This window comes from Triticum aestivum, chromosome 2B (genome assembly GCF_018294505.1).
Source record: "Triticum aestivum cultivar Chinese Spring chromosome 2B, IWGSC CS RefSeq v2.1, whole genome shotgun sequence".
Lineage (NCBI taxonomy): Eukaryota > Viridiplantae > Streptophyta > Magnoliopsida > Poales > Poaceae > Triticum > Triticum aestivum.
Window position 1 is genome coordinate 666,969,097 of NC_057798.1, and position 25,197 is coordinate 666,994,293.

Below are 25,197 nucleotides of genomic sequence, written 5' to 3' on the forward strand. Positions count from 1 at the left end.
AGTTCTTATTCCGCCGCAAGTAGTTCTTCATTTAGGAATTTCCTCACCAGCAAATTCCTCAGTGAAGAATTCATAAAAATTTCCTATTCACCCCCCCTCTTGTCAATATAACGCACTTTCACCTAACAAAACTAACTCAATTACATGATGAATCTCATCCAACTCCTCATGGACCAGCGAGCCTACGAAGGAATTACTCACTCCCGATGGGGAGCATCATGGAATTGGCAATGGAGATGTGTTGGTGATGACGATGATTGAAGATCCCCCTCCTCGGAGCCCCAAACGGACTCCAGATCTGGCCTCCTGGTGAAGAACAGGAGACGGCGGCGGCTCCGTCTCATGAAACGCGATCATTCTTTCTTCCTGATTTTTTTCTGGAATAATGGGATTTTATAGCATCGGTTTTAGGGTTAGCGGGGCCATCAGGTGGGCAGCACCCACCTGGGCACGCCTGGGGGGGGGGGGCTGGCGCGCCCTGCTGGGTTGTGCCCACCCAGGTGCCCCCCTCAGGTACCTCTTGGCTCTAGAAATTCTCTTTATTGATATAAAAATCCTCGCAAAGTTTCGTTCCATTCCGAGAACTTTTATTTCTGCACAAAAACAACACCATGGTAGTTCTGCTGAAAACAACGTCAGTCCAGGGTTAGTTTCATTCAAATCATGCAAATTAGAGTCTAAAATAAGAGGAAAAGCGTTCGGAAAAGTAGATACATTGGAGACCATCACGGCGCCTCAAGATAGGCAAATAACGTCAGGTAAAAGTGGTAGATAGGATATATAGATCGTGGAACGAATAAATTGCAGCAAGGTATTTTTGTATTTTTTGTTTAATAGATCTGAAAATAAATGCAAAGGAAAATAGATCGCAAAGGCAAATATGATGAAAAGAGAACCGGGGGCCATAGGTTTCACTAGTCGCTTCTCTCAAGAAAAATAGCAAACGGTGGAAAAACAATTACTGTTGGGCAATTGATAGAACTTCAAATAATCATGACGATATCCAGGCAATGATCAGTATATAGGCATCATGTCCAAGATTAGTAGACTGACTCCTGCCTACATCTACTACTATTACTCCACACATCTGAAGGAAATATGCCCTAGAGGCAATAATAAAGTTATTATTTGTTTCCTCATATCATGATAAATGTTTATTATTCATGCTATAATTGTATTAACCGGAAACATGATACATGTGTGAATATATAGACAAACTTAATGTCACTAGCATGCCTATACTTGACTAGCTCATTAATCAAAGATGGTTATGTTTCCTAACCATAGACATGTGTTGTCATTTGATTAACGGGATCACATCATTAGGAGAATGATGTGATTGACTTGACCCATTCCGTTAGCTTAGCACTTGATCGTTTAGTATATTGCTATTGCTTTCTTCATGACTTATACAAAGTTCCTATAACTATGAGATTATGCAACTCCCGTTTACCGGAGGAACACTTTGTGTGCTACCAAACGTCACAACGTAACTGGGTGATTATAAAGGAGCTCTACAGGTATCTCCAAAGGTACATGTTGAGTTGGCGTATTTCGAGATTAGGTTTTGTCACTCTGATTGTCGGAGAGGTATCTCTGGGCCCTCTCGGTAATGCACATCACTATAAGCCTTGCAAGCAATGTAGCTAATGAGTTAGTTATGGAATGATCCATTACATAATGAGTAAAGAGACTTGTCGGTAACGAGATTGAACTAGGTATTGGATACCGACGATCGAATCTCGGGCAAGTAACATACCGATGACAAAGGGAACAACGTATGTTGTTATGCGGTTTGACCGATAAAGATCTTCGTAGAATATGTAGGACCCAATATGAGCATCCAGGTTCCGCTATTGGTTATTGACCGGAAACAGTTCTAGGTCATGTCTACATAGTTCTCGAACCCGTAGGGTCTGCATGCTTAACATTACGATGACAGTTTTATTATGAGTTTATGAGTTTTGATGTACCGAAGGTTGTTCAGAGTCCCGGATGTGATCACGGGCATGACGAGGAGTCTCAAAATGGTCGAGACATAAAGATCGATATATTGACTATATTTGGACACCGGAAAGGTTCCGGGTGAGATTGGGACAATACCGGATCTCCGGGAGGTTACCGGAACCCCCCGGGAGGTATATGGGCCTTATTGGGCCTTAGTGGAAAGGAGGGAGAAGGAGCAAAGAAGCCCCCCCAATCCCAATCCGAATTGGGAGGGGGGCTGGCCTCCCTTTCCTTCTTCTCTTCCCCCCCTCTTCCTTCCCTCTCCTACTCCTAATAGGAAAGGGGGAGTCCTACTCCCGGTTGGGGTTGGACTCCCCCCTACGGCGCGCCACCCTGTTGGCCGGCCCCCTCTCCTCCCTCCTTTATATACGGGGGCAGGGGGCACCCCATGAGACACAAGTTGATCTTCGTGATCGTTCCTTAGCCGTGTGTGGTGCCCCCCTCCACCATATTCCACCTCGGATATATCGTAGTGGTGCTTAGGCGAAGCCCTGCATCGGTAGAACATCATCATCGTCACCACGCCGTCATGCTGATGAAACTCTTCCCCGACACCCTGCTGGATCGGAGTCCGGGGATCGTCATCAAGCTGAACGTGTGCTGAACTCGGAGGTGCCGTATGTTCGGTACTTGGATCGGTCGGATCGTGAAGACGTACGACTACATCAACCACGTTGTTCTAATGCTTCCGCTTTCGGTCTATGAGGGTACGTGGACAACACTCTCCCCTGTCGTTTCTATGCATCACCATGATCCTTGCGTGTGCGTAGGAATTTTTTTGAAATTACTACGTTTCCCAATAGTGGTATCAGAGCCTGGTTTTAGGCGTAGATGTCATATGCACAAGTAGAACACAAGTGAGTTGTGGGCGATACAAGTCATACTGCTTACCAGCATGTCATACTTTGGTTCAGCGGTATTGTGAGATGAAGCGGCCCGGACCGACATCACGCGTACGCTTACACGAGACTGGTTTCATCGTTACGAGCACTCGTGCTTAAAGGTGACTGGCGGGTGTCTGTCTCTCTCACTTTAGTTGAACCGAGTGTGGCTACGCCCGGTCCTTGCGAAGGTTAAAACAACACTAACTTGACGAACTATCATTGTGGTTTTGATGCGTAGGTAAGAATGGTTCTTGCTCAGCCCGTAGCAACCACGTAAAATTTGCAACAACAAAGTAGAGGACGTCTAACTTGTTTTTGCAGGGCATGTTGTGATGTGATATGGTCAAGACGTGATGCTATATTTTATTGTATGAGATGATCTTGTTTTGTAACCGAAGTTATCGGCAACTGGCAGGAGCCATATGGTTGTCGCTTTATTGTATGAAATGCAAAAGCCCTGTAATTGCTTTACTTTATCACTAAGCAGTAGCGATAGTCGTAGAAGCAATAGATGGCGTAAACGACAATGATGCTACGATGGAGATCAAGGTGTCGCGCCGGTGACGATGGTGATCATGATGGTGCTTTGGAGATGGAGATCACAAGCACAAGATGATGATGGCCATATCATATCACTTATATTGATTGCATGTGATGTTTATCCTTTATGCATCTTATCTTGCTTTGATTGACGGTAGCATTTTAAGACGATCTCTCACTAAATTATCAAGAAGTTTTCTCCCTGAGTATGCACCATTGCGAAAGTTCTTCGTGCTGAGACACCACGTGATGATCGGGTGTGATAGGCTCTACGTTCAAATACAACGGGTGCAAAACAGTTGCACACGCGGAATACTCAGGTTAAGCTTGACGAGCCTAGCATATATAGATATGGCCTCGGAACACGGAGACCGAAAGGTCAAACGTGAATCATATAGTAGATATGATCAACATAGTGATGTTCACCATTGAAACTACTCCATCTCACGTGATGATCGGACATGGTTTAGTTGATTTGGATCACGCGATCACTTAGATGACTAGAGAGATGTCTGTCTAAGTGGGAGTTCTTAAGTAATATGATTAATTGAACTTCAATTTATCATGAACTTAGTACCTGATAGTATTTTGCTTGTCTATGTTTGTTGTAGATAGATGGCTCGTGCTGTTGTTCCGTTGAATTTTAATGCGTTCCTTGAGAAATCTAAGTAGAAAGATGATGGTAGCAATTACACGGACTGGGTCCGTAACTTGAGGATTATCCTCATTGCTGCATAGAAGAATTACGTCCTGGAAGCACCGCTGGGTGCCAGGCCTGCTGCAGATGCAACTGACGACATTAAGAACGTCTGGCAGAGCAAAGCTGATGACTACTCCATAGTTCAGTGTGCCACGCTTTACGGCTTGGAACCGCGTCTTCAGTGACATTTTTTACATCATGGAGCATATGAGATGTTCCAGGAGTTGAAGTTAATATTTCAAGCAAATGCCTAGATTGAGAGATATAAAGTCTCCAATAAGTTCTATAGCTGTAAGATGGAGGAGAATAGTTCTGTCAGTGAACACATACTCAAAATGTCTGGGTATAATAATCACTTGATTCAACTGGGAGTTAATCTTCCTGATGATAGTGTCATTGACAGAATTCTTCAATCACTGCCACCAAGATACAATAGCTTCGTGATGAACTATACAATGCAAGGGATGGACAAGACTATTCCTGAGCTCTTCGCAATGCTAAAGGCTTCAGAGGTAGAAATCAAGAAGGAGCATCAAGTGTTGATGGTCAATAAGACCGCCAGTTTCAAGAAAAAGGGCAAAGGGAAGAAGAAGGGGACCTTCAAGAAGAACAACAAACAAGTTGTTGCTCAAGAGAAGAAACCCAAGTCTGGACCTAAGCCTGAGACTGAGTGCTTCTACTGCAAGCAGACTGGACACTGGAAGCGGAACTGCCCCAAGTATTTGGTGGACAAGAAGGATGGCAAAGTGAACAAAGGTATATGTGATATACATGTTATTGATGTGTACCTTACTAATGCTCACAGTAGCACCTAGGTATTTGATACTGGTTCTGTTGCTAATATTTGCAACTCGAAACAGGGACTACGGATTAAGCGAAGATTGGCTAAGGATGAGGTGATGATGCGCGTGGGAAATGGTTCCAAAGTCGATGTGATCACGGTCGGCACGCTACCTCTACATCTACCATCGGGATTAGTTTTAGACATAAATAATTGTTATTTGGTGCCAATGTTAAGCATGGACATTATATCTGGATCTTGTTTGATGCGAGACGGTTATTCATTTAAATCAGAGAATAATGGTTATTCTATTTATATGAGTAATATCTTTTATGGTCATGCACCCTTGAAGAGTGGTATATTTTTATTGAATCTCGATGGTAGTGATACACATATTCATAATGTTGAAGCCAAAAGATGCAGAGTTGATAATGATAGTGTAACTTATTTGTGGCACTGCCGTTTAGGTCATATCGGTGTAAAGCGCATGAAGAAACTCCATACTGATGGACTTCTGGGATCACTTGATTATGAATCACTTGGTACTTGCGAACCGTGCCTCATGGGCAAGATGACTAAAACGCCATTCTCCGGAACTATGGAGTAATCAACTGATTTATTGGAAATCATACATACTGATGTATGTGGTCCAATGAATATTGAAGCTCGCGATGGGTATCGTTATTTTCTCACCTTCACAGATGATTTGAGAAGATATGGGTATATCTACTTGATGAAACACAAGTCTGAAACATTTGAAAAGTTCAAAGAATTTCAGAGTGAAGTGGAAAATCATCATAACAAGAAAACAAAATTTCTATGATCTGATCGTGGAGGAGAATATTTGAGTTACGAGTTTGGTTTACATTTGAAACAATGCGGAATAGTTTCGCAACTCACGCCACCCGGAACACCACAACGAAATGGTGTGTCCGAACGTCGTAATGGTACTTTACTAGATATGGTGCGATCTATGATGTCTCTTACTGATTTACCGCTATCGTTCTGGGGCTATGCTTTAGAGACGGCCGCATTCATGTTAAATAGGGCACCATCAAAATCCATTGAGACGACGCCTTATGAACTGTGGTTTGGCAAGAAACCAAAGTTGTCGTTTCTTAAAGTTTGGGGCTGCGATGCTTATGTGAAGAAACTTCAACCAGATAAGCTCGAACCCAAATTGGAGAAATGTGTCTTCATAGGATACCCAAAAGAGACTATTGGGTACACCTTCTATCACAGATCTGAAGGCAAGATTTTCGTTGCTAAATTCAGATCCTTTCTAGAGAAGGAGTTTCTCTCGATAGAAGTGAGTGGGAGGAAAGTAGAACTTGATGAGGTAACTGTACCTGCTCCCTTGTTGGAAAGTAGTTCATCACAAGAACTGATTCCTGTGACAACTACACCAATTAGTGAGGAAGCTAATGATATTGATCATGAAACTTCAGATCAAGTTACTACTGAACCTCGTAGGTCTACCAGAGTAAGATCCACACCAGAGTGGTCCGGTAATCCTATTCTGGAAGTCATGTTACTTGACCATGGCGAACCTACGAACTATGATGAAGCGATGATGAGCCCAGATTCCGCAAAATGGCTTGAATCCATGAAATATGAGATGGGATCCATGTATGAGAACAAAGTATGGACTTTGGTTGACTTGCCCGATGATCGGCAAGCCATCAAGAATAAATGGATCTTCAAGAAGAAGACTAACGCTGATGGTAATCTAACTGTCTACAAAGCTCGACTTGTTGCGAAAGGTTTTTGACAAGTTCAAGGGGTTGACTATGATGAGACTTTCTCACCCGTAGCGATGCTTAAGGTGTCCGAATCATGTTTGCAATTGCCACATTTTATGATTATGAAATTTGGCAAATGGATGTCAAAACTGCATTCCTGAATGGATTTCTTGAAGAAGAGTTGTATATGATGCAACCGGAAGGTTTTGTCGATCCAAAAGGTGCTAACAAAGTGTGCAAGCTCCAGCGATCCATTTATGGACTAGTGCAAGCATCTCGGAGTTGGAATAAACACTTTGATAGTGTGATCAAAGCATATGGTTTTATACAGACTTTTGTAGAAGCCTGTATTTACAAGAAAGTGAGTGGGAGCTCTGTAGCATTTCTGATATTATATGCAGATGACATATTATTAATTGGAAACGATATAGAATTTCTGGATAGCATAAAGGGATACTTGAGTAAAAGTTTTTCAATGAAAGACCTCGGTGAAGCTGCTTACATATTGGGCATCAAGATCTATAGAGATAGATCAAGACGCTTAATTGGACTTTCACAAAGCACATACCTTGATAAAGTTTTGAAAAAGTTCAAAATGGATCAGGCAAAGAAAGGGTTCTTGCCTGTATTACAAGCTGTGAAGTTGAGTCAGACTCAATGCCCGACCACAGCAGAAGATAGAGAGAAAATGAAAGATGTTCCCTATGCTTCTGCCATAGGCTCTATCATGTATGCAATGCTATGTACCATACCTGATGTATGCTTAGCAATAAGTTTAGCAGGGAGGTACCAAAGTAATCCAGGAGTGGATCACTGGACAGTGGTCAAGAATATCCTGAAATACCTGAAAAGGACTAAGGATATGTTTCTCGTTTATGGAGGTGACAAAGAGCTAGTCGTAAATGGTTACGTCGATGCAAGCTTTGACACTGATCTGACCGATTCTAAATCGCAAACCGAATACGTGTTTATATTAAACGGTGGAGCTGTTAGTTGGTGCAGTTCTAAACAAAGCGTAGTGGCGGGATCTACATGCAAAGCGGAGTACATAGCTGCTTTGGAAGCAGCAAATGAAGGAGTCTAGATGAAGGAGTTCATTTTTGACCTAGGTGTCATACCTAGTGCATCAGGACCAATGAAGATCTTCTGTGACAATACTGGTGCAATTGCCTTGGCAAAGGAATCCAGATTTCACAAGAGGACCAAGCATATCAACAGACGCTTCAATTCCATCCGGGACCAAGTCCAGGTGGGAGACATAGAGATTTGCAGGATACATACGGATCTGAATGTTGCAGACCCGTTGACTAAGCCTCTTCCATGAGCAAAACATGATCAGCACCAAGACTCCATGGGTGTTAGAATCATTACTGTGTAATATAGATTATTGACTCTAGTGCAAGTGGGAGACTGAAAAAAATATGCCCTAGAGGCAATAATAAAGTTATTATTTATTTCCTCATATCATGATAAATGTTTATTATTCATGCTATAATTGTATTAACCGGAAACATGATACACGTGTGAATACATAGACAAACTTAATGTCACTAGTATGCCTCTACTTAACTAGCTCATTAATCAAAGATGGTATGTTTCCTAACCATAGACATGTGTTGTCATTTGATTAACGGGATCACATTATTAGGAGAATGATGTGATTGACTCGACCCATTCCGTTAGCTTAGCACCTGATCGTTTAGTATATTGCTATTGCTTTCTTCATGACTTATACAAAGTTCCTATAACTATGGGATTATGCAACTCCCGTTTACCGGAGGAACACTTTGTGTACTACCAAACGTCACAACGTAACTAGGTGATTATAAAGGAGCTCTACAGATATCAACAAAGGTACATGGTTAGTTGGCGTATTTCGAGATTAGGTTTTGTCACTCCGATTGTTGGAGAGGTATCTCTGGGCCCTCTCGGTAATGCACATCACTATAAGCCTTGCAAGCAATGTAGCTAATGAGTTAGTTACGGAATGATGCATTACGTAACGAGTAAAGAGACTTGCCGGTAACGAGATTGAACTAGGTATTGGATACCGACGATCGAATCTCGGGCAAGTAACATACCGATGACAAAGGGAACAATGTATGTTGTTATGCGGTTTGACTGATAAAGATCTTCGTAGAATATGTAGGAGCCAATATGATCATCCAGGTTCCGCTATTGGTTATTGACCGGAAACAGTTCTAGGTCATGTCTACATAGTTCTCAAACCCGTAGGGTCTGCACGCTTAACATTACGATGATAGTTTTATTATGAGTTTTGATGTACCGAAGGTTTTTTGGAGTCCCGGATGTTATCACGGACATGACAAGGAGTCTCGAAATGGTCAAGACATAAAGATTGATATATTGGACGACTATATTTGGACATCGGAAAGGTTCCGGGTGAGATTGGGACAATACCGGATCTCCGGGAGGTTACCGGAACCCCTCGGGAGGTATATGGGCCTTATTGGGCCTTAGTAGAAAGGAGGGAGAAGGAGCAAAGGAGGGGGGCGCGCCCACCCAAGCCTAATCCGAATTGGGAGGGGGCCGGCCCCCGTTTCCTTCTTCTCCTCCCCCCTCTTCCTTCCCTCTCCTACTCCTAATAGGAAAGGGGGGAGTCCTACTCCCGGTTGGGGTTGGACTCCCCCCTAGGGCGCGCCACCCCCTTGGCCGGCCCCCTCTCCTCCCTCCTTTATATACGGGGGCAGGGGGGCACCCCATGAGACACAAGTTGATCTTCGTGATCGTTCCTTAGCCGTGTGTGGTGCCCCCCTCCACCATATTCCACCTCAGTCATATCGTAGCGATGCTTAGGAGAAGCCCTGTGTCGGTAGAACAATATCACCGTCACCACGCCGTCGGATGACGGAACTCTTCCCCGACACCCTGCTGGATCGGAGTTCGGGGATCGTCATCGAGCTGAACGTGTGCTGAACTCGGAGGTGCCGTACGTTCGGTACTTGGATCGGTCGGATCGTGAAGACATACGACTATATCAACCACGTTGTTCTAACGCTTCCGCTTTCGGTCTACGAGGGTACGTGGACAACACTCTCCCCTCTCGTTGCTATGCATCACCATGATCCTTGCGTGTGCGTAGGATTTTTTTTGAAATTATTACGTTTCCCAACAGCATCGATCACTGTCCAGCATGCATCTAGTGTATTAAGTTCATGGAGAAATGAAGTAATGCAATAAGAACGATGACATGATGTAGACAAGATCTATTTATGTAGAAATAGACCCCATCTTGTTATCCTTAATAGCAATTACACACACGTGTCATTTCCCTTTCTGTCACCGGGATCAAGCACCGTAAGATCGAACCCATCAGAAAGCACCTCTTCCCATTGCAAGATAAATAGATCAAGTTGGCCAAACAAAACCCAAATATTGGAGAAGAAATACGAGGCTATAATGAATCACACATATAAGAGATCAAAGAAGACTCAAATAACTTTCATGGATAAAAACATAGATCTGATCAAAAACTCAAAGTTCGTCGGATCCCAACAAACACACCGCAAAAAGACTTACATCATATGGATCTCCAAGAGACCATTCTATTGATAATCAAGAGAGAGAGAGAGAGAGGAAGCCATCTAGCTACTTACTACGAACCCATAGGTCTACAAAGAACTATTCGCGCATCATAGGAGAGGCACCAATGGAAGTGGTGAACCCTTCCGTGATGGTATCTAGATTGCATCTGGTGGTTCTGGACTCTGCGGAGGATGGAATTGATTTTCGTCGACTCCCCTAGGGTTTCTGGAATATTGGGGTATTTATAGAGCAAAGAGGCGGTCCAGGGGGCACCTGACGTGGGCACAACCCACCTGGGCGCGCCTGGGCCTCCAGGCGCGCTCTGGTGGGTTGTGCTCCCCTCGGAGCACCACCCAGGTTCTTTCTTGGCCCACAGGATGTCTTCTGGCCCAAAGGAAAATCCTCAAGAAGTTTCGCTGCGTTTGGACTCCGTTTGGTATTGATTTCATGCGATGTAAAAAACATGCAGAAAACAGCAACTGGCACTGGGCACTATGTCAATAGGTTAGTATCAAAAATGATATAAAATGACTATAAAATGATTGTAAAACATCCAAGAATGATAATATAACAACATGGAACAATAAAAAATTATAGATACGTTGGAGACGTAGCATGCACTAACTTACACATCACAGTGGATTAACTCCACCCAGACACACTTTTTGGGTCATGTCTGGCCTCAGCTGATCGACACACCGTAGTCCTACCTAGGCTCTCTAGAGAGGTCAACACGCCGGTCTATATCCTAAGTGCGAAGGGGTCATGGGCCAATCTCCCTAAGCATTCCTGCACGTTGTGAGGACAGCCTGGATCAGTCCTGGCTACCTTTTTATACAAAGCAGGTGCTTACGCAGATCACCCGGGCGCGTGCCACTCAACTGTGGCGTTTGTAAAGCTTTTAGAAGAATCGTATGATGCCGAGTGCCCATACTTATTCCCACGTGGTGGTTAGTGCGAAAAGGCCAGAGGCCTACTCAGATCACATATCCAAACCCGTTAGTGTCTTGGGAGCACGCGGACACGATCAATGATCCATGATCTATGGTCCCATCGCTCCGTATTGCGGACTTACGGCAAGGGCCAAGAATGCCCGATCGTGCCACGTAATTATCTCGCGGGTACCCTCACGGTCAACCTGACTACGGTAACTCTCACGGGTACCCCTCGGGGCCGACCCATCTTCAACAAGGTTCTGGGGTAAAGTCGAGGTAATCGTGTGTCCACAATAAAAAGGGGGAATTCGAGGAATCACCCTCGATGGATTCCACTCAATGTAACCATCAAGGTGACCTTGGAGGAATCACCCTTGAAGGGTTCACACTTGAGGTGTTGCACGACAGAGTCGTCATCGGGAGTGGTGAAGGAGGAATTACCCTATGTAATCCATGACCTATTAGCTACACTACAGAGATATCATCAGGAATGCATTACGAGGTATCACCCTCGACACTCGATAGTAGCTCTGAAGAGTCATACAATTAAGGGGATGTGTGGTGATGTGTCGGTCTCTGCACATCGATCACGTTGATCGAGTCATCTGGTAACAAAGCGAGGGTTACAGGGACAAGGCGAGGTGTCATTGATAGATCACTAACCAACGTATACTAAGAATATAGGACACCAAGTAAGGTAACAATATCAGGTTACAAAAGCAGGCTATGCAACAGAATAGGGGCTATTGAATAGCAGTAGGAAAATCTAATGCAAGCACGAGAGAGAAAGAATGGGTAATATAATGATCAACAGGGTTTTGCTTGCCTGGAAGCTCTATAGACAGTCTCGGACCCTCGACGGTGATGTAGTTAATCACCAGATCAACAACGGTCTCGGCGTTCTACTGGAGAAGGAGGGGAAAGAAACAATAAATAACAAGCATACAAATGCAACAGAAAGCATGACATGACAGTAGGCTATGCTAGGGGTGAACTAACGCAGTGTTAAGTGTTATCGGTGGAGCGGGAAAATATCCGAGAACATTTTCCCAGCTCCAGGCACTTATCGGTCAAACGATCCGGATGGGAAGGTTCCATGTTTGCAGTGTTAGAGGCATGTGACAGGTATGTGGATGGCATATTCGGATTCTTCATATTTTTTTGATCACTTTTCATATATAAATTATTTTCATCTAACTTACGGTTTATTTTATATGATTTTCAAAGTTTTAAAGATTTTATGTATTTTCTAATTTATTTAATTTAGTTTTTCTAAAAAATACTAAATACTTTTGGTACACAGCCAGAGCCAGCCATAATCAATGACAGGTGGGGCTAGTCAACTACTGGCTCAATAGTTGACTGAGATGACTTTGTGTCGGGTGGTAGGTGCGACATATGCCAACGGGTGGCTTATCATTGTGGGAGCCAATAAGACATCGCCAGTGCCTGGAAATGGGATAAGGCGAAGACATGCACGCCAGCGAATCTTACCCAGGTTCGGGGCTCTCCGAGGAGATAACACCCCTAGTCCTGCTCTGCGGGGTCTCCGCATGATCACTAGATCAACAAGTAGCTACAAGAGGCTCCTTGAGCTGTTTGGCGAGAGGAGGAAGAAGGGGCAAGGCTAGCTCTCTTCTCCTCTCAAAGTTGTGTCTAAAACTATCAAAGTCCAACCCTTTGCATGGGTGCCCCGGGGGGTTTATATAGGCCTACCCCAAGGGCTACAATAGTAATCCGGCTGGGCTTGGACCCTGCCGTCAGTGTCTACGCTGGCCGGCTTCTCCGCCGACCGCTGGGGCCCGCCGAATGGTGGGTCCCGCCGGCTGCCGGCCTCCTGGTAGACAGGTAGGCCCCACCGCTTGGGGGTCTTGTCGGGGGCTGGTTACTGTTGCTTCACCCTTGATCACAAGGGCTTGGTCGGGGTAAGCGTGGCTACAGTGCCGCCGCCTCGCGGGCGCTCACTGTAGCCTTACCTCGTCTTGTCTCCTTAATGGGGATCATTCTTCGAGGGAGGGAGTGAGCCGGCTGGGGAGAGCCGACTTCATCCCTGGCCGACTAGGGGACGCGCGGCCGCCTTCAGGTGTCTCTCTGACCAAAGGGGCCCGCCGCCTGCGGGCTGTACTGTCAGCCCGCCGTGGGTGATGTCATGGATAGCATGGCAACAGTGCCATGCCGGATGGGTCATGGCTGTCCCGTACGGCGTACTGTAGCCATGCACATTCCAGGATTCGGGGGCGGCATGTCTCACTGTTGCCACGCCCTGTCCTGTCGTCATTAGGTTGGTGCAAACTTTGAGGGCTCAGTCGGGGCCGCCTGCTGGCGGCCGGCTTCCTGGAGTCGGTCGTGACGTGGCGGACCTCCTGGAGTCGGCCATGCCGTGGCCGGCTTTCTCAGAGTCGGTCATGCCGTGGCCGGCTTTCTTGGAGTCAGCCCTCCTATGGCTTTCTTTATGAGGATTCTCGGGCTGGACCGCCTTCCGGTAGTCAGCTGAGTGGCTAGCCGGCGGGGGAAAGGCGGCCCCGTGTCTTGGGTGCTTGAAGGTTTGATCGGTCCGTTTATTTTTTGAAGAGCCAGGGGGAGCCGGCTAGGCTACCTGTGGTCATTTACTCCGACAGTAGTCCCCGAAGCTGGTTGTGCTTCGTGGCTGCGAAGGGAACTAGAAGCTCAATCAGCTTCCTATCCTGAAGAGCCGGCAACTAGGAGCCGGCCTCACTTTATGCTTGCCTTCTCGGTGAAGTCTTCTTCGAAATCTGTAGGCGGGAACCAGCTGGCGCGCTAGCCAGGCCGCGGGCTTGACCGCCCGCCGCCTGCTTGCCACGTGGCACCCTACGGCTAGAAGGGCCTGCCAGCCCACACGCGTGACGGGACGCCGCTGTAGACCGGGGCCCGCCACTACCACGCCTCGGCCCATGCGCGGATCCTCTGTGGCCCGAACTGGCTGCTCGCCTTCCAGCGGCGGTTTCCGCACGCTGTTAAGGCGCGGTAATCACGGGACGTGGGGGAGTGGGCGCAGTTAATCCCACGTCCCCCCACGCCTCGCCTCCTCGGCTTCACCGCACGAGGCTATAAGTATGGGGAGGGGGGAGAGCGGCAGACGCACGCACGCTTGTCCCCGCCCCGCCTCTCTCTCTCCTTCTTCTTCCTCTTTGTCGCCGTAGAAACAGTTCTTCGCCGCGCCACCGCTCCGCCATTCTCCTTGGCGCGTCGCAGCCTCACCGCCGTTGACCCGGGCGTCCTTCGCCGCCGTGCATTCCCATTCGCTTTCCCATCCTCATGGCTACAACATCGAGCAACTGGGACGGCTCCAACGTTCACGAAGATCATATTGATTTCCTTCACAAGACGCGGCGGCTTCCGGGCAAGGACTACGTGCAGGTCTGGCTTGCGCCGGAGGGGGAGATCTCGCCGGCGCCGGAGGGGGCAAGTAGATAATCTTCCGCTCGCACTGCCTACGCGGCGTCGGCCTTCCCGCGAGCGGCTTCTTCCGCTCATTTCTCGAATTCTATTATCTCCAGCCGCACCACCTCACTCCAAACACGATGGTGCTGCTGTCGGCCTTCGTCACCCTGTGCGAAGGCTTCCTCGGCGTCCTCCCCACCCTCGAGCTGTGGGGGAGTTCTTCTAGTCGAAGCTTGGCACCGTCACCGCGGGCGTGCCGGCTCCATGTGGCGCCTTCATCACCATGCGGCGAACGACGGCCGACAACCCGTTCCCAGCCATCGCGTTGATACAATCGGTGAAGCTTTGGCAGAAATCCTACTTTTATGTGAAGAACGTCACCCCGCAGGGCGACTACGTCAACCTGCCGGCTTACATAGCCGGCCCGCCGGCTGGGAGGCAGCCTTCGTGGTCCTATCGGGCCAGGTCACTGACGCCGGCTGGGGCAGGCACCGTTGCCCGGCTTCAGGTGCTGATCCAGTCGGAGGGCCTGACCGGACCCGATCTAATTGCCGCCTTCGTGGAGCGCCGGGTGCTCCCGCTCCAAGGCCGCCCTCACCTGATAAGCAAGATGAGCGGCCCCTTCGACCCAAGCCGGCTAAGCACCAGGGAGATGCCTCACGACGAGGTATCTTACATGGTGAACTACATCGCCAACTACAAGCTCACTGAAGACTGACAGTATGGCAAGGCGCCGTATTCTCGCGCCGATCCACCACCCATGGTAAACCTTCTTTCTTTCTTTCTTTTCTTGTTGCCGAGTTTTCTCTGGCCAGTTTCTGACCAGTCGGCTTTCTTTTCTTTTAATCAGAATCCCCTCCTTCATCAGCCGGCCGGGACTATGGGCGCGGAATGTGAGTTCGCTCCCGACCGCGCGACGGATGACTTTGACGACCCCGACTTGGGGGCGACTGCCTTGGACAACGACACCATGAGGGGAGGCAGCGAGACAGGCGGCTCTGGGCTCTCCCCACCTTCGAGGACTGGCCAGACGACGACGAGGCCAAGCCAATTCCGCGCCGCCAGCCGGCGTCCGACCATCAAGGCGCGGGCTCATCCGCCAGGCTGGCTGCCCGAGGCGGCATACGGAAACGCCGGGCGGCGCCATCTCTCTTTGGCAGTCGGCCGAAGAAGCCCAAGGGTACCACAACAGCGACCAAGCGGGACGAGGCGGCCGTGAAGGCAGCCCGCTTCCGCAAGGCGGTGAAGCAGCCGCAAGCGGTTTCGGCGTAAGTATTAGCTCTTGCATGTCTTTCTTCTTTCTTCTCTTCAGCTGGCAATGGAGAGGGAGGGGGGCGACATAGTCATCCCGGAGGGCGAAGTGGTGCCGCCACCGTTGGCCGGGACGGGCCAAGGCGGCCAGCCAGAAGCGCCGCCTGTACAGCCGGCCGAAGGCGGGCCGGTCGTGGGGGCGGACCTTGTAGTCCTCTCGCCGACTCGTCGGCGTGCAGGGAAGGCGACTTCCGAGCCAGAGCTGCAGAGGGCCGCAGGCTCCAGCTCGTGGTCCCATGACCTGGAGACGGCCAGCGTCAGCTCATCGGGGTGGATGCCGGGTGGCGGGACGGCGGTGCTGAATGTGACGGCGCAGGACGTCTGCACCCGGCTTCAGTCCCAGGCCGCCGCGCTGAAGCAGTACACACAAGAATTCCTCGCAATGCGGTCGGCCATTCGGGTGAGTCTTCTTGCTCTTGATTTCTTCCGTGGGGGCGCGTCAGCGCACCCACTGGGTGTAGTCCCCGAGTTCCGAGCCGGCTGCTGAGCAGGCGGCTTGGAACTTCTCAGCAGACTTTGATTTTAATGATTTGTTCTTGCTCGCACCTTTGTTCTTATTTGCAGGATTATCACAACCTCCATGCCGCCACCTTCAACTCCCGAGCCCGGGAGATGGGCCAGAAGGCCGCCGACCTAACGGAGAGCCGGCGTAAGTGCTTCGTCCTTTGTCTCATGTGGGGGCGCGTCAGCGCACCCACCGGGTGTAGTCCCCGAGATTCGGGCCGACTGCTGAGCAGTCGGGTCGGATCTTTTCTGACGACTTCTTCCTAATTTTCTTCTTCTTTATGTCTGCAGGGGCCAATGCCGACTTGAGGGAGCAGCTCGGCATAGCCCAGACCACCCTTCGTGCCAGGGAGACCGAGTGCAGCGCATTGGCCCAGGAGCATGATCGCCTGGCCAAGAAGCTGGCCGACCAGGAGGAGAGCCACAAGGCGGCCTTGAAAGCGGCGCAGGACAGCGAGGCCGCCCTCAAAGCCGAGAATGAGACGGAGGCGGCGAGCTGGGCCGAGGCGAGGCAGGCGCTGAGCGAGGCCTATAGCCGGGTTGAGGATTTGATCGACGGTAGGCCGCCTTCCTCTTCGTCCCTTTGCTCGCCTCCGTCATCTGATCAGTCCCCTGACTTGCTCTATTTCTTTCTTCTTCACGCAGAATACTTTCCCGGCTACTCTGTTGCCGCCAACCAGGCCATCGAATCTCACCACGAGGCCCGACATCAGGCTGGGGCCGAGATCCCACCGGGTGCCAACCGGACGCTTGAAGAGCAGCTTCTGGCAATTCAAGCCCGACTCCGGCCGACCTACCGCATGCTCCGCCATCTTCAGTGTGCCGGAGCACAAGTGCTGACCGCCCTCTGGCCCGACGAGGTGATTCCCCGCACCCCCAGTCGGACTGCCGACTGGCTGGAGGTAGCCGTCGGCCACTTCGAGGCCTGGAAGGCTTCTGCAGCTTGGTGCGGGGCTCGGCGGGCGCTGGAGTTCGTACGAGCCTGGTATCCTGGGCTGAGCTTGGACCAGCTGCGCACCTGGCGGCAGGAGGCTGACGAGGAGCTGGAGGTGGTGCGGTCGGTTATCATCTAGCACGCCTTGGCGATCGCCGACTTCACCGACACCAGCGCCTTTGCTCCTGAGGTGAACAAAGACGGCGTTGCTCAGCCGGAGGAGTGGTTCGGGTTGAACCGGCAGAAGGAGAGGACTCGGCCGAGGAGATCGACTCCAGCGACGGGGGCGAGGAGGAGGAGGAGGAGGATGGTGAAGAAGCCGTGCCGGACGATGAGGCGACCGGCCATCCTCAGCCTGACCGTGCCTCTAGCAACGAGGCACGCGCGAGCACGCCGCTTGCAGCAGGTGGCGACCAAACCGCGACTCGCCAGCCGGCCACTCCTCCAGGCGACACTGCTGTCTCCACCAGCCTGCCCGATCGCCTGTTGCTCCCCTGGCTTGACTTGTCGTCCTAGCTTTCTTGCCCGTTACTTCTTGAACAATTTTCGTTAACTTTGCGCAGTTCCACCCACTGGGGGTGTATTCAAACTTTGTTGAATGCTGGTCTTTCGAAGGCCTTTTGTGTAAATATAATTATGCGTGTGCTTGGCTTCCATTCCTAATTGCTTTTCATCTTTGGCTGTTTTCCTTTGCCGCCCTCCCTTGGTCTCCGCCTTCCCAGTCGAACAGCTGCTCTACAGTCTGTGGCTGGGTAAGGACCTGGCCGTCTGGGAGGGCAAGTACTCGAGCTTTCTTAGATTGTAGCAAAGTAGGAAAGGAACCCGTCCAGCCAACTGCTCTGACAGCCGGTTGGCGGGAGGGAGGGGGGGGGGGAGCCGGCTTGTGTTATATAAGTTTGTTTAGTCCTTAGCCGTTTTTCATGTGGGCATCCCTTCCTACCTTTGGCTCTTGTTAGTCGGACAGTCAATTCTTTGAGCTGCGACTTTCAACAAGAGAGGGATTGGGTGCCGGCACACTACTTGTCTGACTGCAGGTAGAGCTTAAACATAACCCAAGGCGGCAAGTCCCTGGGCCGACTGATCGAACCCGGTGCCGGACGAGATAATGAATGTGATGACATAAACATGGGTATGATACTCATCATTCATAGGTAAAAGAGGGTAGTCCCCGAGTACTCCTGGGGGAGCCCGTTGTCTCATACTTAGTACAAAAGGTAGCATGGTACATACTGCATTTTAACTGTAAAATCTTCGGAGGAGGTTGGCGTTCCATGGTCGTTCCGACTCCTTGCCGGAGTCGTCCCTCTTGCGTGCCTTCGGCTTCTGTGCATCGATCAAGTAGTAGGAGTCGTTGCCTAGAGCTCGGCTGATGACGAATGGGCCTTCCAAAGGGGCCGAGAGCTTGTGCTGGCCGGTTGTTCGCTGGATCAGTCGGAGCACAAGGTCACCCTCTTGGAAGGATCTTGGCTTGACCTTCTGGCTATGGTAACGGCGTAGACCTTGCTGGTAGATGGCGGACCGGCTGAGGGCTAACAGCCGGCCCTCTTCCAGCAGATCGACGCCGTCTTCTCGTGCTTCCTTCGCCTCTGCCTCCGTGTACACGGTGACCCGAGGTGAGTCGAACTCAATGTCAGTCGGGATGACAGCCTCGGCACCATATACAAGGAAGAAAGGAGTGAAGCCGGTTGACCTGTTTGGAGTAGTGCGCAAGCTCCAGAGGACGGCCGGCAAGTCGTCGAGCCAACAGCCGGCCGAACGCTCCAGTGGCATGACCAGTGGAGGCTTGATGCCGGAGAGGATGAGGCCGCTTGCTCGCTCGACTTGGCCGTTTGACTGCGGGTGGGCAACAGACGCTAAGTCCAGTCGGATGCCCTGTGTTGCGCAGAAACGTGCCAGTGCTCCTTTGGCGAAATTCGTGCCGTTGTCGGTGATGATGCTATGCGGTACGCCATACCGGGTTGTGATATCCGCAATGAATGTCACGGCAGTCGGTCCATTCAGCTTCTTGATCGGCTTTGCTTCAATCCACTTGGTAAATTTGTCCACAGCGACAAGCAGATGTGTCATGCCACCGCGCGTCGTCTTGAATGGGCCCACCATGTCCAACCCCCAACGGCAAAGGGCCACGTCAGGGGGATGGTCTTGAGTGCAGAAGCCGGCAGGTGTTGCTTGGAGCTGAAGACTTGGTACCCTTTGCAGTGTTTGACTAATTCCTTGGCGTCGTCCAAAGCAGCCGGCCAGAAGAATCCATGGCGGAAAGCCTTGGCGACGAGTGATCTGGAGGCTGCGTGGTGGCCGCATTCGCCTTGGTGTATATCCTTGAGGATTGCTATGCCCTTTTTTGGCTCGACGCAGTGCTGGAAGACTCCAGTGACGCTGCGCCTAACAAGCTCTCGGTTCACTATTGTGTACGCTCCGGCTCGGCGTTGGACTTGTCTTGCCGAGATCTCGTTAGTCGGCAGTTCTCTGTTGATCAGGAAATTGAGGATGGGCTGGGCCCATGATGGAGCTGTGACTTCTTCCGTTGTCAAAACGGCCACTGCAACCAGGGCGGGTGGGCTGGGTGGTGAAGAGTTGGAGTCGACCACCGCCTGTTGTGTCGATGCAGTCCCCGGGCCGGCTGCGGTAATCCCTGGGCCGGGTTCTGAAGTCCCCGGGCCGGGTACGACTACAGCAGTCCCCGAGCCGCCTGCTTTGCTCCCCAAGCCGGCTCCGACTGCGTCGGGGTCAGGCGGCACGAACATGGAATCGGACTCTGGAGACGGCTTGACAGACGGCTTAAGGAGGAGTTGGAGAGAGACGCCAGTTGGTATAGCTTGCCGGGTGGAGCCTATTCGTGCCAGGGCATCTGCTTGCTCGTTGTCGGCCCGTGGCACATCGAGGAACTCGCACCCTTCAAAATATCCGCTGAGTTGCTGAACGTGGAAGTGGTAGCTCGCCATGTTTGCGTCCTTGGCGTCCCAGTCGCCGGATGATTGCTGGACTACCAAGTCCGAGTTGCCATAACACAGGATCCGACGGATGCCGAGTTCTTTGGCTAGGCGGAGCCCGTGTATGAGCGCCTCATACTCGGCCAGATTGTTGGAGGCGGCAAAATGAATTTGCAGTCAGTATCTGAGCTTGTCACCCTTGGGAGAGGTGAGGACGATGCCGGCTCCCAAGCCGGTGCGCATCTTGGGTCCATCGAAGTGCATCCGCCAATGAGTGGAGTTGGGCGCAGGCGGCAGGTACTGGGTCTCGGCCCAGTCGATGAGGAAGTCGGCCAATGCCTGGGACTTAGGCGGTGCGGGGTTGGTAGAAGATCATGCATGGAGCCAGCGCAATGGCCCATTTTGCCACTCGGCCGGATGCATCCCGGCTGCCTATGATCTCGGCCAGTGGGGCAGTACATACGACCGTGATGGGGTGCTCTTGAAAGTAGGGCTTGAGCTTCTTGGCGGCAAAGTACACACCATAGCACATCTTCTGATAGTGTGGGTTGTTCTGCTTCGAGGTGGACAATACTTCATTGAGATAATAGACCGGCCTCTGGACTAGCTGAACTCAGCCTTCTTCTGGGCGCTGAACCACGGTGATGGTGCTGACCACCCGGCTAGTGGCGGCAATGTAAAGGAGCATGGGCTCTTTCTCAGTCGGTGCCGCCAAGACAGGCGGCGTGGACAACATCTTCTTTAACTCGTGGAAAGCTTGGTCTGCTTGGTCGTTCCACTCAAAGTGAGTGGACTTCTTCATGAGTCGGTAGAGAGGGAGAGCCTTCTCTCCGAGCCGGCTGATGAAGCGGTTGAGGGAGGCCAAGCATCCGGTAAATTTCTGGACATCTCTTATCTTGGTAGGAATCTCCATTCTCTCTATAGCCTTGATCTTCACCGGGTTGCATTCGATGCCGCGTTCGGAGACCAGGAAGCCTAGGAGCTGGCTGGCTGGCACTCCGAACACGCATTTTTCTGGATTGAGCTTGATCTAAAACCGACGCAAGTTCTCAAATGTCTCTTTGAGATCTTCCACTAGGGTGTCGTGCTTCTCCATCTTCACCACAATGTCGTATACATAGACGTGGGCATTTCTGTCGAGTTGCTTGAGGAGGCATTTCTGCATGCAACACTAAAAAGTGGCACCGACATTTCTCTAGCCGAATGTCATAGTCAGGTAGCAGAAAGCTCCGAATGGTGTGATGAAGGCGGTCTTTAGATGGTCAGCTGGGTCCAATTTTATCTGGTGGTAGCCTGAGTAAGCATCCAAAAAACTCAACAACTCGCATCCGGCTGTGGAGTCTATCACTTGATCAATTCTTGGCAGGGCAAAAGGATCCTTGGGGCAGGCTTTGTTGAGGCTGGTGTAGTCAATGCACATGCGCCACTGTTTGTTCTTCTTCAACATCAGGACCGGGTTGGCAAGCCACTCAGGGAAGAAAACCTCCATAATGAAGTCGGCTGCCAGAAGCCGGGCTATTTCTTCTCCGACTACTCTTCTCTTCTCTTCTGACAGGTGGCGCAAGGGCTGCTTGACTGGCTTGGCATCTGACCGGATGTGTAGCTTGTGCTCGATGAAATCCGTCGGAACACCCGGCATGTCTTTGGGAGACCATGCAAAGATGTCCCAATTCTCATGGAGGAAATTGACGAGCTCGCTTTCCTATTTGCTGTCAAGGCCGGTTCCCATGACCGCGTACCTCTCCGGGTGCTCCGGGTCCAGAGGTATCTTCTTGGTTTCTTTGGCCGGCTGGAAAGAACACTCAGCCTCATATTCCTTGGGATCGGGGGACAAGGCCGGATGCTTGCCGGCCATGGCCATGACTCGGTCCAGCATCTTCTTCTCTTCAGCAATCACGAGGGACTCGGCCAGCCGGCTGCTGGCAGCCGCACACTCGGCCGATTTCTTGTAGTCTCCGGATATGGTGATGACGCACTTGGAACTCGGCGTCTTCATCTTGAGGTAGGAATAGTGGGGCACAGCCATGAACTTGGCCAATGTAGGTCGGCCAAGCAACGCGTGGTAAGGGCTCTCCAGATCCACTACCTCAAACCATATTGCTTCTCGGCGGAAATGATCTTTGTCTCCAAAGAGAACGTCTATCTTGATCTTGCCGGTCGGCACACAAGACAGGCCGGGTATGATGCCATGGAACACAGTCCGACTCGGCATGAGCTGCTTTGTCTTGATATTCAGCTTTACCATGGTGTCACGGTAGAGTATGTTGATGCTGCTTCCGCCATCTATCAGCACACGGGAGAATCGGGCAGCTCGCCTATTTGTTGTGAGGGTGGCACCCAAAACCAATGCATAAGAGCCGGGTGAAGGCATCACCTCTGGGTGACCGGCCCGGCTCCAGCTGATGGGTTTCTCCGACCAGTGAATGAACTCGGGGTTGTTGGAGGCGACCACATTGACTTCTTGGTGTTGTCGGCGCCGGCTTCGCCGGTCTTCAGGCTGGCTTGTAAAGACGACGTAGGCGGCATGCTCATCAGGGAACTCGTCTTGAATAGATCCGACTGCTGGTCGAGCAGCCGGCTGCTGAGGAGCCGGAGGCAGCTGACCAGCAGGTGGAGGCGGCACCAGCCCTTCGCCCTTGGAGATTCGTGCGAGCCAATGGCATTTCCAAGTAGTATGGTTGGAGGCCTTCACACCGCTGTGGAACTTGCAGGGGGCATCAAGGGCTTTCTCATAGGAGAAAGCCGGCTGCCAAGCCGGCCTGCCGCCCTTTTTCTTCTTTGTTATGGGCCGCCCTTCGGATTGCTCGTCCTCGATGGTGGCCACCTGCCGACTGGTGGAAGCCGGCATGGGAGCCTTGCGCTTGTTGTCTTTCTGGTATGGGCGTCGGTTGGAGTCTCCAGCTGGCGTCTTGGGAGCCGGCGCAAGCACCTTCCCGGAAGCGTCTACTCGGAGCTCGGTCTTCATGGAGGAGTCGGCCGTGGCGTACTTGTCCGCAATCACAAGCAGCTCGTCGAGGGTAGTCAGCTCATCGCAGAGGAGTCGGTGCTTGAGGAGGGTGCCTTCTCGGCACCCGGTGGTGAAGTACTCTATGGCTTGAACCTCGTGCACCCCCTCGCAGGATTTGCGGAGCTCGACCCAATGCGTGAGATAGTCGCGGGTTGACTCGCCGGGCCCTTGTACACACAAGGAGAGCTATCGGGGCTCGGGAGCCCGTTTGTAGGTGCTGGTGAAGTTGCGGATGAAGGCTTCCGTGAAGTCTAGCCATCTATTGATGCTGTAAGGCTTGAGTCTGTTGAGCCAAGTGCGCGCCGTGCCTTGGAGCATTAGGGGAACATATTTCATGGCAACACGCCTGTTGCCGTTTGCTATGCGGACAGCGGTGGAGTAGTCAATCAACCAATCTTCCGGCTTCACCGAGCCGTTGTAATTGGGCGTGTCTCTTGGGAGTGAGAACCCTTTGGGGAAGGGCTCGTCGCGGATGCAGGGGCCGAAGCAAGGTGGGCCGACATCATCCTCTTCTTCTAACGCCAGGGATCGTGTAAGGCGGTCGATCCGATGGCGGGCATCATTTTCGCTGACTCCTTCGCGGCGACCTAGTCGGCCGCTGAGAGTCGGATGCGTGACAGGAGGCGGGGTGGGATATCTCTCCCTGCGTGGAGGTGGAGGAGGCAAGTCACCTCGTCGCTCCACAGCTCGAGGAGGGCCTTCTGCGTCGCGCTCGATGGTGACTCGAGTCCGGCTGCGGCTAGCAGCCGGCTCCTTCTCTTGCCTCGTGCGGGCTCCGCCCGTAGTCGGTGTTCGTGATGTTGTGCCGTGCTCTCGGCGTGGGGGAGGGCTTTCGGCGCGGACGCCGGCTTCGTGCCGCTTTGTGGCCGTGTCGATCAGCTGCTGGATTTGCCTGGTCATGTAGGGGAGCTCGTCGGCCCCAACTCCTTCAGCTCGTCTACGACCGACTGGGCGGCGCGTAGGTTCTCAAGAGGCGTGGTGTAGACTGGGCATTCCGCTCCCAGCATGTCGGCGATGGCCGCGCCGCGTTTCTGGATGACGCCAGCCTGGCTTGGCCCGTCGGGAGGCGGCGTGCCGAAGGCGGCGCGGTCGACTTCACGCTGATGAGCCTCGATGAGGCGTCTCATGGTGGCTAGCTTCGGGCCCTCCGTGATGAGTGCAAGGCAGCGTGTCTCCAGCGCCTCTGCGTCGGCGTCAGCCGGGATGGGGGCGGACAAATCCTGCAGCGCCGCTTGCAGTGCGTCGTGGGTGTTCTTGCCAGAGGTGACTCCGTGGCTGATGACCAGCACCTCGGTGACGGTGCTTCCGCCACAGTCGGCTCGAGGGAGAGGATCGTTGAAAACCACCACGTTGGTGGGGAAAGCGTCGAGCGATGCGGTGTCGGAGTTGACAAGCATCGGGTCGGTGGAGCCAACCGACTCCAAATCCACAGCGGGCTCGCTGGAGACGTGGAGTTGGTCGAGGTGGCTAACGAGACGGTTCTCGAGGCAGCCGGTGCCCGCGTCGGACGCGGGCTTGTTGGAGATGCGGGCCTCGCTGAGAAGATCGGCGAGGCAGCTCTCCGTGCAGGCGTCGTCGACGCCTTGCAGCGCGTCGGGGCAAGCGCCATCGGGTGTGCCGGGCTGGCTACGCTCGCGGGGGAGGAAGAGGGTTCCCGTCCAGAATAGGTCTCCGGAAGACGGTGCACCTGGCCCCATGGTGGGCGCCAAATGTTGGGTGGTAGGTGCGACATATGCCAATGGGTGGCTTATCATGGTGGGAGCCAATAAGACATCGCCGGTGCCTGGAAACGGGATAAGGCGAAGACATGCACGCCGGCGAATCTTACCCAGGTTCGGGGCTCTTCGAGGAGATAACACCCCTAGTCTTGCTCTGCGGGGTCTCCGCATGATCACTAGATCAACAAGTAGCTACAAGAGGCTCCTTGAGCTGTTTGGCGAGAGGAGGAAGAAGGGGCAAGGCTAGCTCTCTTCT